Raw genomic sequence first — 22,270 nt, forward strand, 5'->3', positions numbered from 1 at the left:
ATTTTGTACTTTACATGTCGTCTGTTATTATACCTATCAGGGAGGGACTATACAAATGCTTTATGAGTTTAGTTATTAAATTACTCTCTAGGCTTGTCTTCCCTGTCCTAAATAATACAATTTCTTTTTAAAATATTGTCCCATTTCTCAACTTTTTAATTATTGCTATCACTTATCATGATTTCTTCAGTTTCTCTAGGCCACCTTGACTCGCCACATTGTAAAACTTTCATCAAATGACTGAAACTTGGCTATTAGTATTTAAATTTGTGAGAGTTGTACAGGATTGTCATGTGATTTTCATGACGTATTTTCATATGACATACAATATACACATAAGATTAACATTTTCTACTTACTGATTCATTGGTATAAGACAGCTAAAGAATTTCTATATGATTTTCTATATGATTAATTAGAACATCAGTATAATCTGAGAATCATAAGACAATTTTAAATGGCTATCTTATTAGTGTAGTAAGGTATTATTATTATAATGTAAGAGCAATCAAACTTTACATTTTCTGCAATATTTCAAAGGTAGCAATCACTAGCATGGGAAATGCATCCCTTAGCTTTCTCTTCTTTTCTGAGAAATAAGAAAACATGTTGTGGGTGATTTTAGCCGTAAGAGTACATTCAGTTTTCTTTACACAGAGTTGTCTTTCTGTTCCTAGCCTTGTGCTCTGAGCAGTATAGTACCAAGAGACTACCATTTAAAAGGACTCTTGAGACCAGATCATTTATGTCAGCACTGTGCTTTGTGAAATTAACACATTGTACTTGTCAAAGGGCTATTGTAATGGAAATCTATTCTTCTGCAGTTGACTCCAGAGACCACAAATCATTTTCCCTGCCTGAAGACATGTCTTCAGGAAAAAAGCCAAGAGATGGCTTTAGGTTGTTATGGAGGTGACATTGCCACAAAGACAAGCTTAACTACACTAAGCAGCATGAGAGTCAAGCTTACCTTATTTCTGAAAGTGAAAATTATAATCGTTAAAAAGATACTGGGATAAAGAAATCAAAATCCCTGACTTTTCCACACTCTTTAGCTTACTACTTTGAAAGAATGAGCTGTAGGACTTTGAATCCTATAGGCAAATGTCTTTTAGTGGTTCATGTCCCTTCCGGGGGCTATGATGTGGTGTCATGGAAAGAGCCCTTTCTTAAGAATCAGGAGACCTGTGTTTGAGTCCAGATCTGACATCAATTGGCCCTGTAACCCTGAGAAAGCCACTTAATCATTCTTCAAGTTCTTTATTTGTAAAATGAAGGAATTGGACGAATATTCCAATTGTTCTATAATTTATCAGTTTCTACTTATTGTTAGAACATATTTAGATTAGTTCAAGGTAATAATTGATCACAAAAATACACATCTCACATTCTTGGAGGCAAAATATGGTGCTGAATGCACATTTGAGGGTTTCCCCATAGGCTTCCCTGGTGGCTCAGGCAGTAAAGAATCTGCCTGCAAGGCAGGAGACCTGGGTTCATTCCCTGGGTCGGGAAGATTCCCTGGAAAAGGCAATGGCAACCCACTCCAGTATTCTTGCCTGGAGAATCCCACAGACTCAGAAGCCTGGCTGGCTACAGTCCATGAGGTTGCAAAGAGTTGGACATGACTGAGAGACTAATACTTTCACTTCCACAGCATAGGCCTTGGTACAGGTTTTGTAAAAGCCTTCCCAACCTGACTCAAGAATGAAGTGCCTTGGACTACTATAAACAAACAAATGTTCCTGCTTCATTCCCACAAATGTGGTTTGTAAAACCTATAGAAAATAAATGCATTTTCAGCTACTTTTTGGGATGAAGACAATATCTTGGGGCATTTTCTCAGCAACCCCCTGTGAATTGGTCATTATATCTACAATGATAAAAATAAACATAATTATATTTAATGGAACAGTGGCTTGTAATTGACACTATAAGACCTCACAGCCAAAGTGTAGTAATATTAATAGTTAATATTGTCATTTATAAGCAATATCAAGAAGCTAATTACTATTATTAACTAAAATAATGTTAGAAACACTCAAAAAGTTGTTTATGAACAGCAGAAAACTGGAATTGGGTTATGCAAAAAGGCACCAATAGATCATTTTGTAGAACTACACCTTGAGATGTTTGGATGGCATCACCGACTAGGTGGACATGAGTTTGAGCAAGCTCCGCGAGTTGGTGATGGACAGGGAAGCCTGGTGTGCTGCAGTCCATGAGGTAGCAAAGAGTCGGACATGACTGAGTGACCAAACTGAACTGAATTGAACACCCTGTGCCCTGTGATGGCTTTTGTGTAGGGTTTCACTCTCTTTACTCCCGTCTCTGCCTAAGCATCATGCCAGGTTAACAAACCAGTGAGGTAGTTGCCAGCTTTTTTTACTCTTATTCACCTAGGCAGCTTTATCTTTTGTTTTTTCACTTTAATTATTTTATTTTCTTGATTATTAATTCATTCTTATAAAACATATAATAATGCAGAAATGAATAAAGCATCAGTCTTAAAGCTCCTATAATTGAGAAAACGTTTAGGGATGAACTAAAACTCAAGGATATCTGTTGCACGTATATGACTTATAAGTCCAACGAAAAAGTTAAGCATTTTTGGTTCAAAATATATGAAATTATAAGAAAGAGTGGAATAATGTGTCCCTTTTTCAAATATGGTCATTCAAATGGCAAACAGGCATTCCTGAAATATAAAGACAACCATGAGAAAAGTGAGCCATGCACACCAAATATCTGGAGAACAAGCCTAGTTTTCTATTTTATTTCCTAATAGAACATACACTTAAACATGTCCTTTCATGGCCAGCATAACATGCAGACTGTAGTACAGGAAAACAGTCTGTCTAGTAGTCTGAAACAGACTCAGGAATAAGTAAAATTAATAGATCATGAATCAAAAATATATGTGAACAAAATAAAGATATACCAAAAGACTGACTTTTTAAGCACTTTAACATTCAAGAAGGATGAATAATTTATGACTACAATGTACTCTTTTTGTTTTTTTACAAAAACACTCATAAGTAGGGAATGAGAAGTTCCTTTCTTAATAGAGAAAATAAATCTACTTTAAACCAAAGTAAATATTTTAATTAATCGTGGGACACTAGAGGCATTACCATTATAATTGATTAAAGAATAAAGCAAAGATTAGGCTGCTGAATTTGAAGGAAGAATGTAAACATTAAATTCATATTAATGTTTAGCTGCTTTTATCTTCATTTAGTAGCAATCAACATTAAAAATTATGTATTAGACTCCAATGATGTACCAGTAAACTGGTAAGGTATTGAGGATTTTGGTGATAAGTAAACAGAGTTGCTGTATTTTGGGAGTTCTTAGTTTAGAGAGGAGATAGACAAGTATACAAAGAATTTTAGATGGTTATGACACCTGCTGTGATGATAATGGTTAAGAACTGATTGCTATGGTGGGTATTTAAGAGAGGTAGCCTCTATATGATATCCTAACAAGCAAACAGGACTCAGGACAGTACATTGAAAATGGAATGCAAATTATAGATAAAAGGAAAGAGATGCAAAAAGCTTTGGTGTGCAAGACAGCATAGTGTATTGAATGAATTGTGAATGGTTTTCAAAAGCATTGTCTAAACAGTCCTTAATATGTTAAGCTCCACTAATTTTGTATTTTGATATATTTTGGAAATGACCAAAATATTATATGACTCCATTCTTTATGGCTATGAGTTGGTATTAATTATTACTGCAAGAAAATCCTTTCTTATCATTAGTTTGACTTGATTCCTAGTCATAGCAGAGCCTTCTTATGTTCCAATTCTTGCACTGGCCATTGCTTTTTATAATTCATTTACTGAAACATCAATTCCAAATCTCTGTGTTTGTATTTAATATCTGCCCCAGAACTCCAGAGTTTTTCCAGCTTTCTCAAAACCGTGGAGCTAGCCACATAGGACTGTCTTGGGAAACCTTCCACAGTTCATTATTTATACTAGAAGCACTTGATTAGGTCATGTCTAGAAGTCTGACAAGGTCTACTTCAAACATGGAAGTCATCTTCATAAAGTTATTCATTCATCCTACACCCATTTTTACATCTTTCAGAACTTTAACAACCCTCTGAAATTTTCTATGTGTTCTCATGGGATAAAACATGGTATCCACAAATAAGTAATCACATTTCATTTCAGTAAGATTTATCTTTAAACTAAGCTTTATCTCTTGTTTGCAGATAGAAGTCCATTTTGAGCTAGGGTAGTTTGTATGACGGAATATAACCAGAAAGCTTACAATCTTTGACTTTATTCATTTACTTTTTTAATTGTACCAGGAGGCTTGTGGGATTTTAGGTCCTGGATAAGGTATTTAACTCAGGCGCATGGCAGTGAGAGTGAAGAGTCCTAACAACTGGACCACCAAGGAATTCCCAATCTTTGCCTATTGACCCTAGAAAATAACTTGCAATTCAGGATCTATGTGGAACATATAGTCAATAAACATGCATTGAATAAATAAATGAATGTTGATGGATCCGCATTTACATTACTGACTAGACAGTCTCTGAGGTCCAATTTAGCTCTAAATTTTAAAAGTTCTCTAGAAAAAAAAAAGTGTAAGGAAAACTCCAAATTTTCTTCAAAATTTTTAGAAGAAGAGGAAGAAGAGAGAAGGAAAAGTACAAGGTGAAGGAGGGGGAGGAGGAGAAGGAAAGAAAATCTGTAGTTGGGAGGTGCAACACAGTGAGGAGTTTGTTTCAAGTGATGGTCTGGAGTGTTCCATGTCATGCATATCCAGACAACACTATTCAAATCATAGCATCTGTTCCCTTAGGGAGGAATTTGAACTCTAAAAGGTAAATAATGTGGAGGGCTGTTTAATCTATCTGCAGAACACTTCCTAGGTAACACAAGAGTCCTGAGAGGTTTTGAGAACTCCAAGGGTGATTTATTTAGTTGGGCAATGATGTTTGTCAATAGCAGAAAAAGCTTGGAAAATTCCTTAAAAAGGAAATAATTTTCTTTAACAAAATACAATTCAGTTTGCCCAGAAAGCTAGTAAGTTGGGAGCTGGCTTGAAGAATTAATATACACTTTGGGAACCTTTCCTTCCTTGGCAGGTCCTTCACAGCACACGTTCAGAATGTTATTTTTCCAAGACACAGTATGAAGCTTAGATCATGCCCATGTTTAAACACAACTGCTCTTTCTACCAAGGCTTCATCAGACTGTAGATCGGGTGATGGAATGGTTACAGGTCTACACAGATACAACCAGAAAGAATAACTTACTGTGGTGGGGTAAAAGTACCCATGACCTCAAAATTGGGCAGGAGGCTTTTTTTTTTTTTTTTTTGTCCAAAATGATTTTGGATGACTATCTCTCTGAGAACACTGGATTATAAAACCATTCTCCCAAGATTTCAGCAGAACAGAGGAGCAAGAAACAAGAAAATCTAATTATAAAGTAACCCCTGGAAGAGAGGGAGAGAAGGAAAGAGCCAACAACTCTGATCAATCATTCACTGATTCACTCATATGGGAATGAATGTGTGAATGTCTGCTATGTACCAAGTGCTATTCTGGGCTCTTACAACAGGAGAGTGGGTACAAGTCAAATTACCTCTGCCCACTTACACTTTATGTTCTTATAGAAGATAGTAAAGACAATTAAATAGCAATAACCAAAACAGAAACTGCCAGGTCGTGACATATGCTATAGAGAAAAGTTGATCAGTAAAGAAAAGATGGGGATGGTGAGTTGAGGAAAAGGGAAGATACAATTTTCAACAGGCAGGTCTGGAAAGACTTCCCTGAGAACATTAATTTAGGCAAAATCTGAAGCAGGTGAGAGTGAGAGTTAAGGCTATCTGGGGGAAAATGCTGGCAGAGGAAGAAGCTCTTTTTTTATGCAATAAGATTTGGCTTCAGTATTTTATTTAGCTTTGAAGAAAAGCCAATGTTCCTTAGAAATACACACAGTGAAGATTCTCAAGTGTAAACTTTGAGCAGTTTCAGAAATTTCGAACAGTTGGCATGAAACATCTTACAATGAGGTAATAACGGGTTGTCAAAGACTAGAGTGGACTCAGAAGAGCATAGGTTATGCAGGCAGGCTCATAGAAAACATGTCCTGGAATGCATTCCTTTATTTGCAACTGGCTCAGAGCTTCATCAAGCTCTGCATGGGTAAATATCAAAACCACCTGGAGAAGAATCAGTAGTTTATTGTGATTAACCTGTACTGAGGGCTTCCCTGGTGGCTCAGTGTTAAAGAATCCACCTGCCAATGCAGGAGACATAGTTTCAATCCCTGATCCAGGAAGATCCCAAATGCCGTGCAGCAACTAAGCCCATGGGCCACAACTATTGGGCCTGTGTTTTAGACCCAGGAGCCACAACTGCTGAAGCCCACGCTCCCTAAAGTCTGTGCTCTGCAACGAGAGAAACCGCTACAATGAGAAGCCAGCCCACCATAACAAGAGAGTAGCCCCGACCCTCTGCAACTAGAGAAAAGCCTGTGCAGCAATGAAGACCCAGCACAGCCTAAATAAATAAATAATATGATAAAAAGATATGTATTTAATGCTCGTTACGTGTCACCCAATGTACCAAGAACTTTTCAAGCACCATCTCATATAATCCTCACAATAACCTTAAATAATCAGTAGGACTGCTGTCTTCATTTTAAAAAAGAATAAAATTAAGATATGGGGAGGTTAAATAATTTGCTCAGAAATCTAGTAAGTTGTGGAGCCAGGATTTGAACTTAGGCAGTTTAGTTCCTATGTTACAGGTTGAGAAAGAATGTGTCGTGTTCAACTGTATGCTGCTGCTAAGTCGCTTCAGTCGTGTCCGACTCTGTGCGACCCCATAGACGGCAGCCCACCAGGCTCCTCCATCCATGGGATTCTCCAGGCAAGAACACTGGAGTGGGTTGCCATTTCCTTCTCCAATGCATGAAAGTGAAAAGTGAAAGTGAAGTCACTCAGTCGTGTCCGACTCTGTGCGACCCCATAGACGGCAGCCCACCAGGCTCCTCCATCCATGGGATTTTCCAGGCAAGAGTACTGGAGTGGGGTGCCATGTTCAACTGTATAGACAACAACATAAAATTCTCATTCCTTCTGTCTTTAATTAAGTGTATTTAAAAGAAACACATCAAGAATAATAATGTAGATAACTTCAGACATTATTATAGACATAAGAAATAAGGCAGAAGCCCTGTCAGTTGGTTGTCATCAAGGTAAACATTCTCCCCCATAAGAAGCTGCCCTTTAACATAGGGTATTCATAATGAGCTGTTATTCTTTAAGCTTAACTGTGGACAGCTATCATTGGCTATGGAAACTGAATAGGGAAGAGGAAACCAAGAGGAACCCCTTCCTTACTGCTTCAGGAGGCCAGCATACAGAGTAATTACATATAAAACAAAAATGAGAACAATGGTCTCTGAGGAGGGGGCAGTTGGGTTTTGTCTAATAATCACTATAAATATGCAGAAGTAAATTGCAAACACTTATTATTAATGCCACACCCCTTTAGCAAGTTTCATCTAATTTTTCTTCCCAACTTTATCCCTTTATATGTATCATTATTTCCTGAAAAATGCTTGAATGAAATCTGGGAACAATACAAAGACTTTGGAAATAAAAACAGAATTTTCTCATATCAGGTGTTTCAAACCTGATAAAAGCTCTCTCTCTTTTTAAAAGACAGATGTTAACAATCAAAGGTAATTTTTTTCTGGGAACTATTTTCAAGTATTAATAAAATAGCATTAGAATATTTTCCAGGAAAACAGTCACATAAAAGTCCCTTGCCTGCATGCGTGTTCAGTTGTGTCTGACTCTTTGCTACCCCATAGACTGTAGCCCGCCAGGATCCTCTGTCCATGGGATTCTTCAAGCAAGCGTACTGAAGTAGGTTGCCATTTCCTTCTCCAAGGTACCTTCCTGACCCAGAAATCTGACCCGTGCCCTCTAGGCACCTGCATTGGCAGGTGGGTTCTTTACCACTGAGTCAACTGGAATGCCCAAGGATCCCTTAGTCATTGACGAAGCAAGTAATAAAATTAACATTGTTACATGTCTATTTGGATTTCTTCTGAAGCCATTGTACTGAACTTCTTAAGTAAACTATCATATCTTCTCCTGAATTATCTAACCAATTGCCTCTGTTTTTTCCCTCACTCTGCAAGATAAAAGCTTGGTACTTTATTTCAAAATTTACACATTTTTTTAAATATAATTACTTTACAATGTTACATTAGTTTCTGCTGTACAATGAAGTGAATCATCTATATGTACACATCTATCCCCTCCCTCTTGAGCTTCCCTCCTAACCCCCCATCCCACCCCTCTACATTATCACAGAGCACAAGCTGAGTTCCCTTATTAGACAGCAGCTTCTCACTAGCTATTTTACAGTGTATGTACGTCAATCCTACTCTCCGAGTTTGTCTCACCCATCCCCTCCCCTCCTCACTTCCACATGTCTGTCTCTACGTCTGTGTCTCTCTTTCTGCCCTGCAAACTGGCTCATCTGTACCATCTTTCTAGATTCCATACATATGCATTGATATACAATATTTGTTTTTCTATTTCCAGCTTTCTTCACTCTGTATGATAGACTCTACATCCATCCACATCACTACAAATGACCCAATCTTTCCTTTTTATGGCTAATAGTCCAGTGTATATATTTACCACAACTTCTTTATCCATTCATCTGTTGATGAATTTAGGCAGCATTTAGGCTGCTGCCATGTCCTAGCTGTTGTACATAGTTCTGCAATGAACATTAGGCAATATGCATCCTGTTATTGAAAGCTATTAGTTGTAAGATTTTGTTTGTTGTTCCCCTCGTTTTTTCAATTAGTGAATGTTTGTTAGTTATTTTAGGTCAACAAACTGGGTAGTTCCACACTGGCATAATAGCTTTGTTTATGTCTGTACATATATGAATATTACCTGCCGATTATCTCAGTCAGTTTTGAAATAGCTTTAACACATACAGCATCCCTTACTATTCCCAGGAAACCAAGGCTTCTGAGTAGTGGGAATATCATAAAGAAAATGACCCAGCATTTTCTGGCTGGAAGTTACCTCTTATAGAGAATGAAGTCACTAAATTATAGGCTCTTCACTTTCTTACTCAAATTGACCCTTTCTAATGATTTAATTGACTGTCTCAGTCTCAGGTTCTTCAGAACTATCACTGACTTTGTGGAAAATGGCTTGAAATGAGGCATGATCAAGACTTTAAAAGTTATGTTATAGACCCATGGGCAGAGAAGACTGGAGGGCTACAGTCCATGGGGTCATAAGTGTTGGACATGACTTAGAGACTAAACCACCACCACCACCATGTTATAGAATGATCTCTCAGTGTTCCTTCTGACTGAGAAACCACACCTGCTTGCTTTTCTTTACACACTACACCTGAGTTTGGTTTTATGTCATAATTAATTTAGGCTGGAGTCCCACCAGACTACAGGACTATCCCTGTAATGGTCTCTTTCATTTTAAAGGTGTAAGTTTTGATGCTCCTGATGCATGCTTCAATATTGCTACTTGGACAGTGATATTTAAGCTTCTCTCTGTTTTCATACCCATGACACAGAGACCCTTCACAAATATTTGGCTTTGTATCTACTTGACTAGTGAATGATGGCCTAGAATTAATTCTTGTTGTTGTACAGTTGTTCAGTCGCTCAGTCGTGTCTGACACTTTGCAACCCCGTATACTGTAGCATGCCAGGCTTCCCTGTCCTTCACCATCTCCTAGAGCTTGCTCAAACTCACGTCCATTGAGTCAGTGATGCCAACCAAACATCTTGTTCTCTGTCATCCCCTTCTCCTTATGTCTTCAATCTTTCCCAGCACCAGGGGCTTTTCTAATGTCAGCTTCACATCAGGTGGCCAAAGTATTGAAGTTTCAGCTTTAGCCTCAATCCTTCCAATGAATATTCAGGATTAATTTTCCTTAGGGTTGACTGGTTTTATCTCCTTGCAGTCCAAGGGACTCTCAAGAGTCTTTTCCAACACCACAGTTCAAAGCATCAATCCTTTGGTGCTCAGCCTTCCTTATGGTCCAGCTCTCACATCCATACATGACTACTGACAAAACCATAACTTTGACTATATGGACCTTTGTTGGCAAAGTAAATTTTTGAATACTGGATTAAAGATTTACAGAATTCACCTTATTTCTCACAATATCCATTTGCATAGTGATTTTCAGCCTATAACATTCAGTAACTCAAATTTTCTAAATTTGCTCTTACAATTATATTGTTAATACTCTTTATGATGAAAAATGCACTTGACTGATTGACAGTGGGACTTTGTTTTTCTCATGAGCGAGCCTTGGATTCATATTAGAAGGCTTAACATCTTGGCTCCTTCAAACTGCTTGCCAGTCTAGTAAGCCTAATAAGTTAGGCTTATTTGGGGCATAGGATAAGGTATGCTTCATTACCAACTGTAGCCCCAATGTCTATCGCTGAACTTCAAGAATAAATTTCAACTCATATTTCCAACATTGAAACTCAACTTTATCTTTTGCTTTCTTTTTGTTTTAACTTTACTGTTCATGTCAGTATTTGCTCAAGTTGGCAGAAATTCCCTTCAACTCATTTTCTTTGGCCAAATATGTCAACAGGTCTTCATCTTGTTCTTGAATCATTTGCCATCTTTGAAAGTCTTAGAGATAATGCCAGCTGTCAGTGCTGTCAAGTTATTGTTCCCCCAGAGGCTTAGGAGTCCCTCACACAAATGATTGGATACATATATTGGTATTGTCAAGTCCGTTTGCCATCCACCCAAAATTATCACAAGACTGTTCATCAGCTGTTCAGTTCAGTTCAGTTCAGTTCAGTCGCTCAGTCATGTCCAAGTCTTTGAGACCCCATGGACTGCAGCACACCAGGCTTCCCTGTCCATCACCAACTCCCAGAGCTTACTCAAACTCATGTCCATTAAGTCAGTGATGCATTCCAACCATCTCAGACTCTGTCATCTCCTTCTCCTCCTGCCTTCAATCTTTCCCAGCATCAGGGTCTTTTAAAATAAGCCAGTTCTTCACATCAGATGGCCAAAGTATTGGCGTTTCAGCTTCAGTATCAGTCCTCTCAGTGAATATTCAGGACTAATTTCCTTTATGATGGACTGGTTGGATCTCCTGGCAGTCCAACGGACTCTCAAGAGTCTTCTCCAACACCACAATTCAAAAGCATCTATTCTTGGGCGCTCAGTTTTCTTTATAGTTCAATTCTCACATCTATACTTGACTACTGGAAAAACCATAGCTTTGAGTACACAGACCTTTGCTGGCAAAGTAATGTCTCTGCTTTTTAATATGCTGTCTAGGTTGGTCATAGCTTTTATTCCAAGGAGCAAGCATCTTTTAATTTCATGGCTGCAGTCACCATCTGCAGTGATTTTGGAGCCCCCCAAAATAAAGTCTGTCACTATTTCTACTGTTTCCCCATCTATTTGCCATGAAGTGATAGGACCGGATGCCATGATCTTAGTTTCCTGAATGTTGAGCTTTAAGCCAACTTTTTCACTCTCCTCTTTCACTTTCATCAAGAGTCTCTTTAGTTCTTCACTTTCTGCCATAAGGGTGCTGTCATATGCATATCTGAAGTTATTGATATTTCTCCCGGTAATCCTGATTCCAGCTTGTGCTTCTTCCAGTCCAGCATTTCTCATGCTATACTCTGCATGTAAGTTAAATAAGCAGGGTGACAATATAAAGCCTGGACATACTCCTTTTCCTATTTGGAACCAGTCTGTTGTTCCATGTCCAGTTCTTCCTGACATGCATACAGATTTCTCAAGAGGCAGGTCAGGTAGTCTGGTATTCCCATCTCTTTCAGAAGTTTCCACGGTTTATTGTGATCCACACAGTCAAAGGCTTTGGCATAGTCAATAAAGCAGAAGTAGATGCTTTTCTGGAACTCTCTTGCTTTTTTGATGATCCAACTGATGTTGGCAATTTGATCTCTTGTTCCTTTACCTTTTCTAAAACCGGTTTAAACATCTGGAAGTTCATAGTTCACATATTGCTGAAGTCTGCCTTGGAGAATTTTGAGCATTACTTACTAGCAAGTGAGATGAGTGCAATTGTGCAGTAGTTTGAGCATTCTTTGGCATTGCCTTTCTTTGGGATTGGAATGAAAACTGACCTTTTCCAGTCCTGTGGCCATTGCTGAGTTTTCCAAATTTGCTGACATATTGAGTGCAGCATTTTCACAGCATCATCTTTCAGGATTTGAAATAGCTCAACTGGAATTCCATCAGTTCCACTAGCTTTTTTCATAGTGATGCTTCCTAAGGCACACTTGATTTGTGTTCCAGGATGTCTGGCTCTAGGTGAGTGATCACACCATCGTGATTATCTGGGTCATGAAGATCTCTTTTGAATAATTTGTCTGGGTACTCTTGCCACCTCTTTTTAATGTCTTCTGCTTCCAGAAAATTAGAGATACTAAGGGAACTTTTCATGCAAAAATGGGCACAATAAAGGACAGAAATGGTATGGACCTAACAGAAGCAGAAGATACTAAGAAAAGCTGGCAAGAATACTCAGAACTATACAAAAGAGATCATCTACTGTACTCCTATACAAAATAAAAAGTGAAAAAAAAAAAAAAAGGAAGCTCAGCCACTCAGCCACTCTTTATATCTCATTCATGGGTCAATATGGAAGCTCTGTGTTTTTCATCAAACTCTCAAGAGCAGGCACTAAGGCTATATTTACAAATATGAGACTCAAGCAGCAAGTTGAGTTTTAAAGATTTGATCAACTAACCAGTTGTTTTATTCATAGGCTGTCAAACAATCATTACAAATATTTACTCCAAATTGATACCACAGTTTTCTTCATAATGTATATAACCAGAACTTCAAATGAAACTGACTATAAAATCCTATGATAGTGAGTTAGTAAAGATCATTAACTGATGTAACAATACCCAAATCTTGGAAACTTAGCACAGTGAAAAGGAAGGGACCCAGGTTTCTGTCCTCTTGTGCTTTCCCCTTTTCTAAGTCCATGCACTCTTCTCTGTTTAGCTGAAAAATAGGGAAGGAGGACAAGAATTATGCACTGGAGTGTTTTAAAGTCCAGATCTGGTAATATATTACATCACTTCTGCATGCATGCTATTTTCTAGAATTTTGCCCCATGAATCTCCTAATTGCAAGGCAACTGAGAAATGTGGGCTAGCTTTGTGCCCAAGAGGAAAGGAAACCATTTTGATAAACGCTTATCACTGTCTGCCACAAATGGTGCTGTGAGCCGTTCTTACGTATTCTCTCTTCACACTATTGGGATGGTAGTGGAAATAATGACAGTGGAAACGATCATTGTCAAATACATCTATGAAACTCTCAGGGTGAAATATTAAGAAATTGGTGCCCAGATTCCAGATTCACTCCTAATATATTTAGAAAGTTGTATGAAGATAATTTGCTTTCTTGTTTCTTATTTTCAGCCTTTAAGAAGTTTTAAAAGTTTGCCTGTTTCTCTCCTTAAAAATACAAATAGGTAACAATAATATTGCATGTGTATAGCATCTTCAGATTTTCAAATATATCACTGCAATTTGAGATTTAGTTTTTATAATCCTAATTTAAAGGGAAAATTAATAATTTGGATCAGTATAATGGAACCTATTATGTAGAAATATGTCTGGAATGTCAGTTTTCTGACATTCAGTGTAGGTCTTTTTTTCTTCAATACAAAGAAATAGAGGAAAACAACAGAATGGGAAAGACTAGAGATCTCTTCAAGAAAATTAGAGATACCAAGGGAACATTTCATGCACAGCTGGGCTCAATAAAAGACAGAAATGGTATGGACCTAAGAGAAGCAGAAGATATTAAGAAGAGGTGGCAAGAATACACAGAAGAACTATACAAAAAAGATCTTCACTACCCAGATAATCACGATAGTGTGATCATTTACCTAGAGCCAGACATCCTGAAATGTGAAGTCAAGTGGGCCTTAGGAAGCATCACTATGAACAAAGCTAGTGGAGGTGATGGAATTCCAGTTGAGCTATTTCAAATCCTGAAAGATGATGCTGTGAAACTGCTGCACTCAGTATGTCAGCAAATTTAGAAAACTCAACAGTGGTCACAGGACTGGAAAAGGTCAGTTTTCATTCCAGTCCCAAAGAAAGGCAATGCCAAAGAATGCTCAAACTACCGCACAATTGCACTTATTTCACAGCATGACTGAAGCAACTTAGCAGCAGCAGCAGCAGCACACGCTAGCAAAGTAATGCTCAAAATTCTCCAAGTCAGGCTTCAATAGTACGTGAACCATGACATTCCAGATGTTCAAGTTGGATTTAGAAAAGGCAAAGGAACCAGAGATCAAATTGCCAACATCTGATGGATCATCAAAAAAGCAAGACAGTTTCAGAAAAGCATCTACTTCTGCTTTACTTACTATGCCAAAGCATTTGACTGTGTCGATCACAATAAACAGTGGAAACTTCTGAAAGAGATGGGAATACCAGACCACCTGATGTGCCTCTTGAGAAACCTATATGCAGGTCAGGAAGCATCAGTTAGAACTGGACATGGAACAACAGACTGGTTCCAAATCGGGAAAGGAGTATGTCCAAGCTGTATATTGTCATCCTGCTTATTTAACTTATATGCAGAGTACATCATGAGAAACGCTGGGCTGGAAGAAGCCCAAGGTGGAATCAAGATTGCCAGGAGAAATCTCAATAACCTTAGATATGCAGATGGCAGCACCTTTATAGCAGAAAGTGAAGAAGAACTAAAGAGACTCTTGATGAAAGTGAAAGAGGAGAGTGAAAAAGCTGGCTTAAAGCTCAACATTCAGAAAACAAAGATCATGGCATCTGGTCCAATCACTTCATGGTAAATAGATGGGGAAACAGTGGCTGACTTTATTTTTCTGGGCTCCAAAATCACTGCAGATAGTGACTGCAGCCATGAAATTAAAAGATGCTTACTCCTTGGAAGGAAAGTTATGACCAACCCAGACAACATATCAAAAAGCAGAGACATTACTTTGTCAAGAAAGGTCCGTCTAGTCAAAGCTATGGTTTTTGCAGTAGTCATGTATGGATGTGAGAGTTGGACTATAAAGAAAGCTGAGCACTGAGGAATTGATGCTTTTAAACTGTGGTGTTGGAGAAGACTCTTGAGAGTCCCTTGGACTGCAAGGAGATCCAACCAGCCCATCCTAAAGGAGATCAGTCCTGGGTGTTCATCGGCAGGACTGATGTTGAAGCTGAAACTGCAATACTTTGGCCACCTGTTTTGCAGAGCTGACTCATTTGAAAAGACCCTGATGCTGGGAAAGATTGAGGGCAGGAGGAGAAGGGGACGACAGAGGATGAGATGGTTGGATGGCATCACCGACTCAATGGACATGGGTTTGGGTGGACTCCAGGAGTTTGTGAAGGACAGGGAGGCCTGGAGTGCTGTGGTTCATGGGGTCGCAAAGAGTCGGACACGACTCAGCCACTGAACTGATTCAGCATTTATACCATAAGTACCTAGTATACCTTCTAATAGACATAGAAGGAAATAAATGTCAAGTTCACTAATTCATTACACCTTTATTTTCTAGATCTCATAGGGAAACATGAAGCATTTTTATTGGCTAAATAAATATTGGAAGTGTATTTGTAATTTTTTTCCCTCTCTAAACAGCTTAATCATAGTGACTATGGGACTGTGTCGTTTCCCTCAAACTTTCTTACTTACCAAAAAAGATTATTTCCAAAATCAACAACCACAACAAAAAAACATTTTTAATGTTTTGTTCAATTCAGTTTTAGGACCCAAAGAATCTAAATAGATTAGACCAGAACTCAAATTCAAGATTTCACCTTACTACCTTGAAGACTGCCCATTTATGGTTTGGAAGAGAACACACAAGTAGTGTTCAACACTAATATTGAATAAAATGTTTTTGAAAGACTTAAAGTAGTCTATCCACTAGATCTCTCACTGAAATGTAAAATTTTTGTCTCAATATAAAGTATTTATTTAAAAAAAATTATGGGTCAAATAATCATCTTGCAATAAAATTCAGAAAGCAAATAGATTTTTTAGTTGGGTGAAAATAAAGAGAAATTAAAGATGCTTACCACCAGTGGGGGAATGGGATTAAAAAGGATATGAGGAGAAAATATCTCCAGGCCCACCCACTGTGAGAAGAGGTTCAGTTGGACCCAATAGCAGTAGTCTAAAACCAACATGACAAGAAACAGCAAAAGGAATGAAAACTTGGCCTTCATTCCTGCCCACACACATGCAACTGCAGTGGAAAGACTCACCAAGTGAATTGGCATCTGATAGTTTGCATATTAAGAGAATCAGCAAAGGCTTTTTGGCTTATGTTTAGTTGAAAGCTCTCTTCTAAGTTCACAATATAAAATTATGAACATATTAGTCAAAAGAATTTGTGCTGTTAGTATTCAGTAAAAAGTGCAAGAAAGTATGGAAATAAATAAAAACAGTAAATAAATATCAATGGAAAGGTTACATTTCTTTTTCCATTATTGTAAAAATTATGTATACTATATCAGAAAATGAAAGCTATAATGCAGGAATCTTCATCATTAAGACTTGTCATATGTAGTTTTTATAACTTCAAGCAAAAAAGGCACCAGATATATTGACTTATCTGTAGAAATAAATCTCATATGCTTAAACACTGGTAACTGATGACTATAATGATTAATAAGGTAATGAAGTTTGTTGTATTAAATCATTAATATAGTCTTATTTTCTTTGCAATTCTCCCTAGATGGGCATTTCACATAGCAAAAGCTCAATATATAGTTGTTATAATCAATAATAATAATCATAAGATTAATAGTTACTGTGGCTCAGATCATCTTTTTTTTTTTTTTTTTTATCTAATGGTTTTCAAGCCAATCCATCATTTGGAGACCTCTGTGTACCAAGATATTGTATCAAAACGTTACTAAACTTATTTGAATTCCATTAACATGTCAAAAGTTTTGCTTTTTAAAGTTTCCAATTTCAACAAATACTTCTTAGGAACAAAAGCAGATACAAATACAAGCTTGCTATGAAAATATTTGATATGTCCACTGACTATAACTCAGTTCAGTAAAAAATTTCTGGAGAAGAAAAAGAAGAATGTCATCTTAAGAAATGATATTGGGGACTTCCCTGGTGGCCCACGGATTAAGAATCTGCCTTGCAATGCAGGAAACGTGGGTTTGATCCTTGGTTGAGGAAGTAAGATCCTACATACTGGGGACCAACAAAGCACGCAAGCCACAACTAGAGAGTCTGGGCACTGCAACAAAAGATCCACATGTGTGTCCCATGAAGATCCTGTGTGCCACAGCTAAGACCAGGCACAGCCAAGTAAATAAATAAAGATTTAGGTTTCCCTGATGGTCCAGTGGTTAAGAATCCACCTTGCAATGCATGGGACACTAGTTCAATCCCTGGTCCAGGAAGATGCTACAAGCTATGAGGCAACTGTGCCTGTGTGCCACAACTATTGAGCCAACACTCTAGAGCCTGCGAGCTGCAACTTCTAAGCCCATACACCGCAACTACTGAAACTGGCATGCCTAGAGCTCATGCTCCACAACAACAGAAGCCACCACTATGAGAAACCCAAGCATCACAATGAAAATTAGCCCTCAGTCTCTGCAACCCGAGAAAGCCCCTGTGTAGCAATGAAGATCCAGTGCAGCCAAAAATAAATAAATAATAATTTTAAATAAATAAATAATAAATATTTTGAAAAAGGAAATGATGCTGAATGGCAATGGGTATGGCTAAATAAAGCCCACCAAAACCTCTCTCTTCCATAAAAACAATAAGAGCACTAGCAAAAAATCATTTAATTTTTTAAAACTCTGGAAATTAACCAAAGGCTTATAACAGTCTGGAGATCATTTAAGAAAGATGACTAAACCTCAGTAAGAACAGCAAGCTCTGTGGCATTTACCTTGTTCCAGTCCCCACTCACCTTCACAGTTCTGAGTCTTAAAAGCCAACAGCCCTGAAACTGTGGTGAAAACTGGCTGCCTAGCAGACACTGGAGGCCAAAGAAGGGGTTTGAGTTCCTTCAAGTTCTCCTTCCCAGATAACTATTATTTTCTGGCCTCCCTGGCACTTTCCTAGAAAATCTCTTTTGTGAACCTTGTCTATTTGACCTGACTGAGAGCTCTTTTTTTCGAACTGTGGTGTTGGAGAAGACTCTTGAGAATCCCTTGGACTGCAAGGAGATCAACGCAGCAGATCCTAAAGAAAATCAATCCTGAATATTCATTGGAATGACGGATGCTGACACTGAAGCTCCAATACTTTGGCCACCTGATGCAAGAAGTCAGTTCATTAGAAAAGACCCCGATCCTGGGAAAGATCGAAGGCAGGAGAAGGGGACGACAGAGGATGAGATGCTTGGATGGCATCACTAACTCAATGGATATGCGTTTGAGCAAGCTCCAGGAGATGGTGAAGGGCAGGGAAGCCTGGCGTGCTGCAGTCCATGGTGTCACAAAGATTCAAACACGACTGAGTGACTGAAAAACAAGAGCTCTCTTAGTGGAAAAAAACCAGCCTTTTCTCTGGGGCATTTGTCAATAACAATCAATGGCAGCTGTTTAACATGACATGACAACTGCTTGAAGCTGTGATAATGGTTGGGGCAAACAACAAATTGAACAAAGCACTTCAATGAATACCTGAGAATGAAATGTCCAGAGGAGGCTTTAAAAATTTCCAACAGATTCCTGAGAATCTAAAAAGTAACGTACAAGAGTTGAGCTCTGTAACTGCATAAGAAAGATCTGAGAGGGCTCTACCATCTCACTTACTGTTACTCTGGGGTTCTGTGTGATCAGGAAGTGAAGATTAAGACAATGTGGCAAACTACCTGCCTGTGCATTTAGGGCATGTCCCAAAATAGACACTGAGTCCTTCATAAAAGGTTTCATCAAAGGCTCCAAAGACAGACTTATTGGTTCAAGGCCTTTAAAAATATCTCAGACCAGTCATTATCTAACCACTAAGCTAATTAAACAAAGATTTCAGTAAGCATGCATAACAAAGAATACAGGCTTAGCTCAGGAAATTAAAAGAAAAAAAAAAAAAACCCAGCCATATTTAAAAAAACAGCAACAACAACAAATACTGGTGAGGAGGAGGAATTTTATTCCCAGTGTCACCGCATTATATCACTGAAATGTCCAATTTTCAAAAGTAATTACAGAATATGTGAGGCAATAAGAAAGTGTGGCCTATACATAGGAAGGAGAAAAGAGTCAACTGTGGTGTTGGAGAAGACTCTTGAGAGTCCCTTGGACTGCAAGGAGATCCAACCAGTCCATTCTGAAGGAGATCAGCCCTGGGTGTACTTTGGAGGGGATGATACTAAAGCTGAAACTCCAGTACTTTGGCCACCTCATGTGAAGAGTTGACTCATTGGAAAAGACTCTGATGCTGGGAGGAATTGGGGGCAGGAGGAGAAGGGGACGACAGAGGATGAGATGGCTGGATGGCATCACTGACTCGATGGACATGAGTCTGAGTGAACTCCGGGAGTTGGTGATGGACAGGGAGACCTGGCGTGCTGCGATTCATGGGATTGCAGAGAGTCGGACACAACTGAGCGACTGAACTGAATTGAACTGAACTTCATCTGGAGCCTTCATTAGGAGCCTTCCTCAGTTGCCGCTGCATAGTCTACCTTACTTGGGAATAGGGGACTCCTGATGACAGTTTTCTTCACTTAGTACTTCCAGTTTCTTGCCTTTCCCCTTGGTGTTCCCTGGGGTTCTGGGTACATGAACCTTCAGGAACCTTTTCTGTTCGGGGCTCCCTCTACAGAGAGATGACTCCCACCCATATGCTAATTAACTTGGTCCTTGACCAGTGTCATTTCATGGGGAAAATGGAACAAAGGAGAATCAGCATTCTCTCAAGTTTAGCCTCTTGCATAGACTAAGTAAGGAAATAATTAAACACTTGACTGTTATTTTGGCTTGCTATCTTAACTGGCTACTCCAACACCTGGCAGCTTAGCTCTATCCAGCTCTCCTGAGTTCCTATCAGACAGAAGACCAAAACTGGCAAGTCTTTAGCTAGACTGGCCAAGAAAAAACAAAGAATGCTCAAATTACTAAAATCAGAAATGAAAGAGGGAACATTACTACCAATATCACTAGAAGAAAATTACAAAGAGAGAAAATTATAAGTAATTATATGTCAACAAATTAGATAACCTAGACAAAATGACAAATCCCAGAAAGGCATAAGCTACTGAAATAGAAAATCTAAATAGATCTACACCAACTGAAGAGATTCAATCAGTATTCAAAAAAATTTCCACAAAGAAAATCCCAAGACTGAATGACTTCAATGATGAATTCTTCCAACATCTAAGGACACCTAACAATACTTCACAAACTCTTCCAAAAAAATAGAAGTATTCTATACTCTTCTAGTCATCCCATTAGGCCATACCACACTGATACCAAAAATATCACAAAGACAAAGACATCACAAAAAGAGCAAATTATAGACTAATATCATTTATGAATATAAATGCAAAAAGACTCAACAAAATACTAGAAACATAATCCACAATGCATGAAAAGTATTATACAAAATGACCAAGTGGGATTTTCCCCAGAAATGCAAGTCTGGTTCCAAAGTCAATCGGTATGATAAACCAATTAATACAATGAATGTCAAAACACACATGATTATCTTAATATATGCTTTTAAAGCATTTGACAAAACATTCAATACACTAAGATAGGAAGGAATTTCTTCAGTCTGTTAAAGGGCTTTATAAAAAAATCTACATTTAACATTGTACCTCATGATGAAAGACTGAATGCTCTCCCTCAAGATTAGGAAAAAGGCAAGGAAGTGTATTTTTTTTTTTTTGGTTGATGTTTTTATTTGTTGAAGTGGAGCTTCAGTCACTCTGCACACATTTAAGAAACATGGACCACTCTTTTTTGAAATAAACTCTTTACTTGTTTTCTCTAAGGAAGTACATTATATTTAACATTTTTCTAGAAATTCTAACCAGGGAAATTAGGCAAGAACAGGAAAAGAACATCTTCCATATTTGAAGTAAAGAAGTAAAAGTATGTTTATTTGCGGATGACATGATCTTACATAAAGGAAATAATAAGAATCTCCCCTGCCCAGTACTAGAGCTTATAAGTGAGTTTAACAAGGTTATAAGATAAAAGGTCAATATAAAAATCCAATTACATTTCTATGCACTTGCAATCTAAAAGTAAAATTAAGAAAATAATTCAATTTATAATAACATCCTTAAGAATAAATTTAAATGTAAGACTTTTACATCAATAAACTACAAAACTTCATTGGAATAAACTAAAGATATAAATAGATCCAAAGACATCCTGTGTTTATGAATTGGAAGACTTACTATTGCTAAGATGATCATAGTTCTCAAAGCTATCTATAGATTTACTGTAATCCCTATCCAAATCCTCTATGATGATTTTGCATTAATTGATAAACTGATACTGGAATTCATCTAAATATGCAAGATACATGGAATAACTGAAATAATGTTGAAAGAGAAGAGCAAATTTGGAGGGCTCACACTTCCCAATTTTAAAACTTACTACAAAGCTATAGCAATCAAAGCTATGTGCTTTGACATGAGGATTAGTATATAATCAATAGAATGGAATTGAGAGTCCAGAAATTAACCCTTACATCTATGGTCAATCAATTTTCAACAAGGGTTCCAAGACAATTAACTCTTTTCAACAAATAGTACTGTGAAAACGATATCCAAGTGCCCAGAAATAAAGATAGATCCCTATCTCCCACCACATACAAATGGATCAAAGGCCAAATGCAAGAGCTAAAACAATAAAATTCTTAGAACTCATAGGCACAAATCTTTGTAATGTTAGATTGTTGTTGTGTTTTAGTCACTCAGACTGTGTGACCCTATGGACTGTAGCCCACCACGCTCCTCTGTTCATGGGATTCTCCAGGCAAGAACACTGGAGTAGGTTGCCATTTCCTTCTCTAGAGGATCTTCCTGACCCAGGGTTTGAAGCTGGGTCTTCTGCATTGCAGGCAGATTCTTTACTGTTTGAGCCATGAGGGAAGCATGTGATGTTGTATTAGGCAATGGTTTCTTATGTATAGCACCACACAAAGAAAAAAAAAAAAGATGGATAAATTGTATTTCACTAAAATTAAAATTTTTTGTGCTTTGAAGGATA

Source organism: Bos mutus, chromosome 5, assembly GCF_027580195.1.
Source record: "Bos mutus isolate GX-2022 chromosome 5, NWIPB_WYAK_1.1, whole genome shotgun sequence".
Classification (NCBI taxonomy): Eukaryota; Metazoa; Chordata; class Mammalia; order Artiodactyla; family Bovidae; genus Bos; species Bos mutus.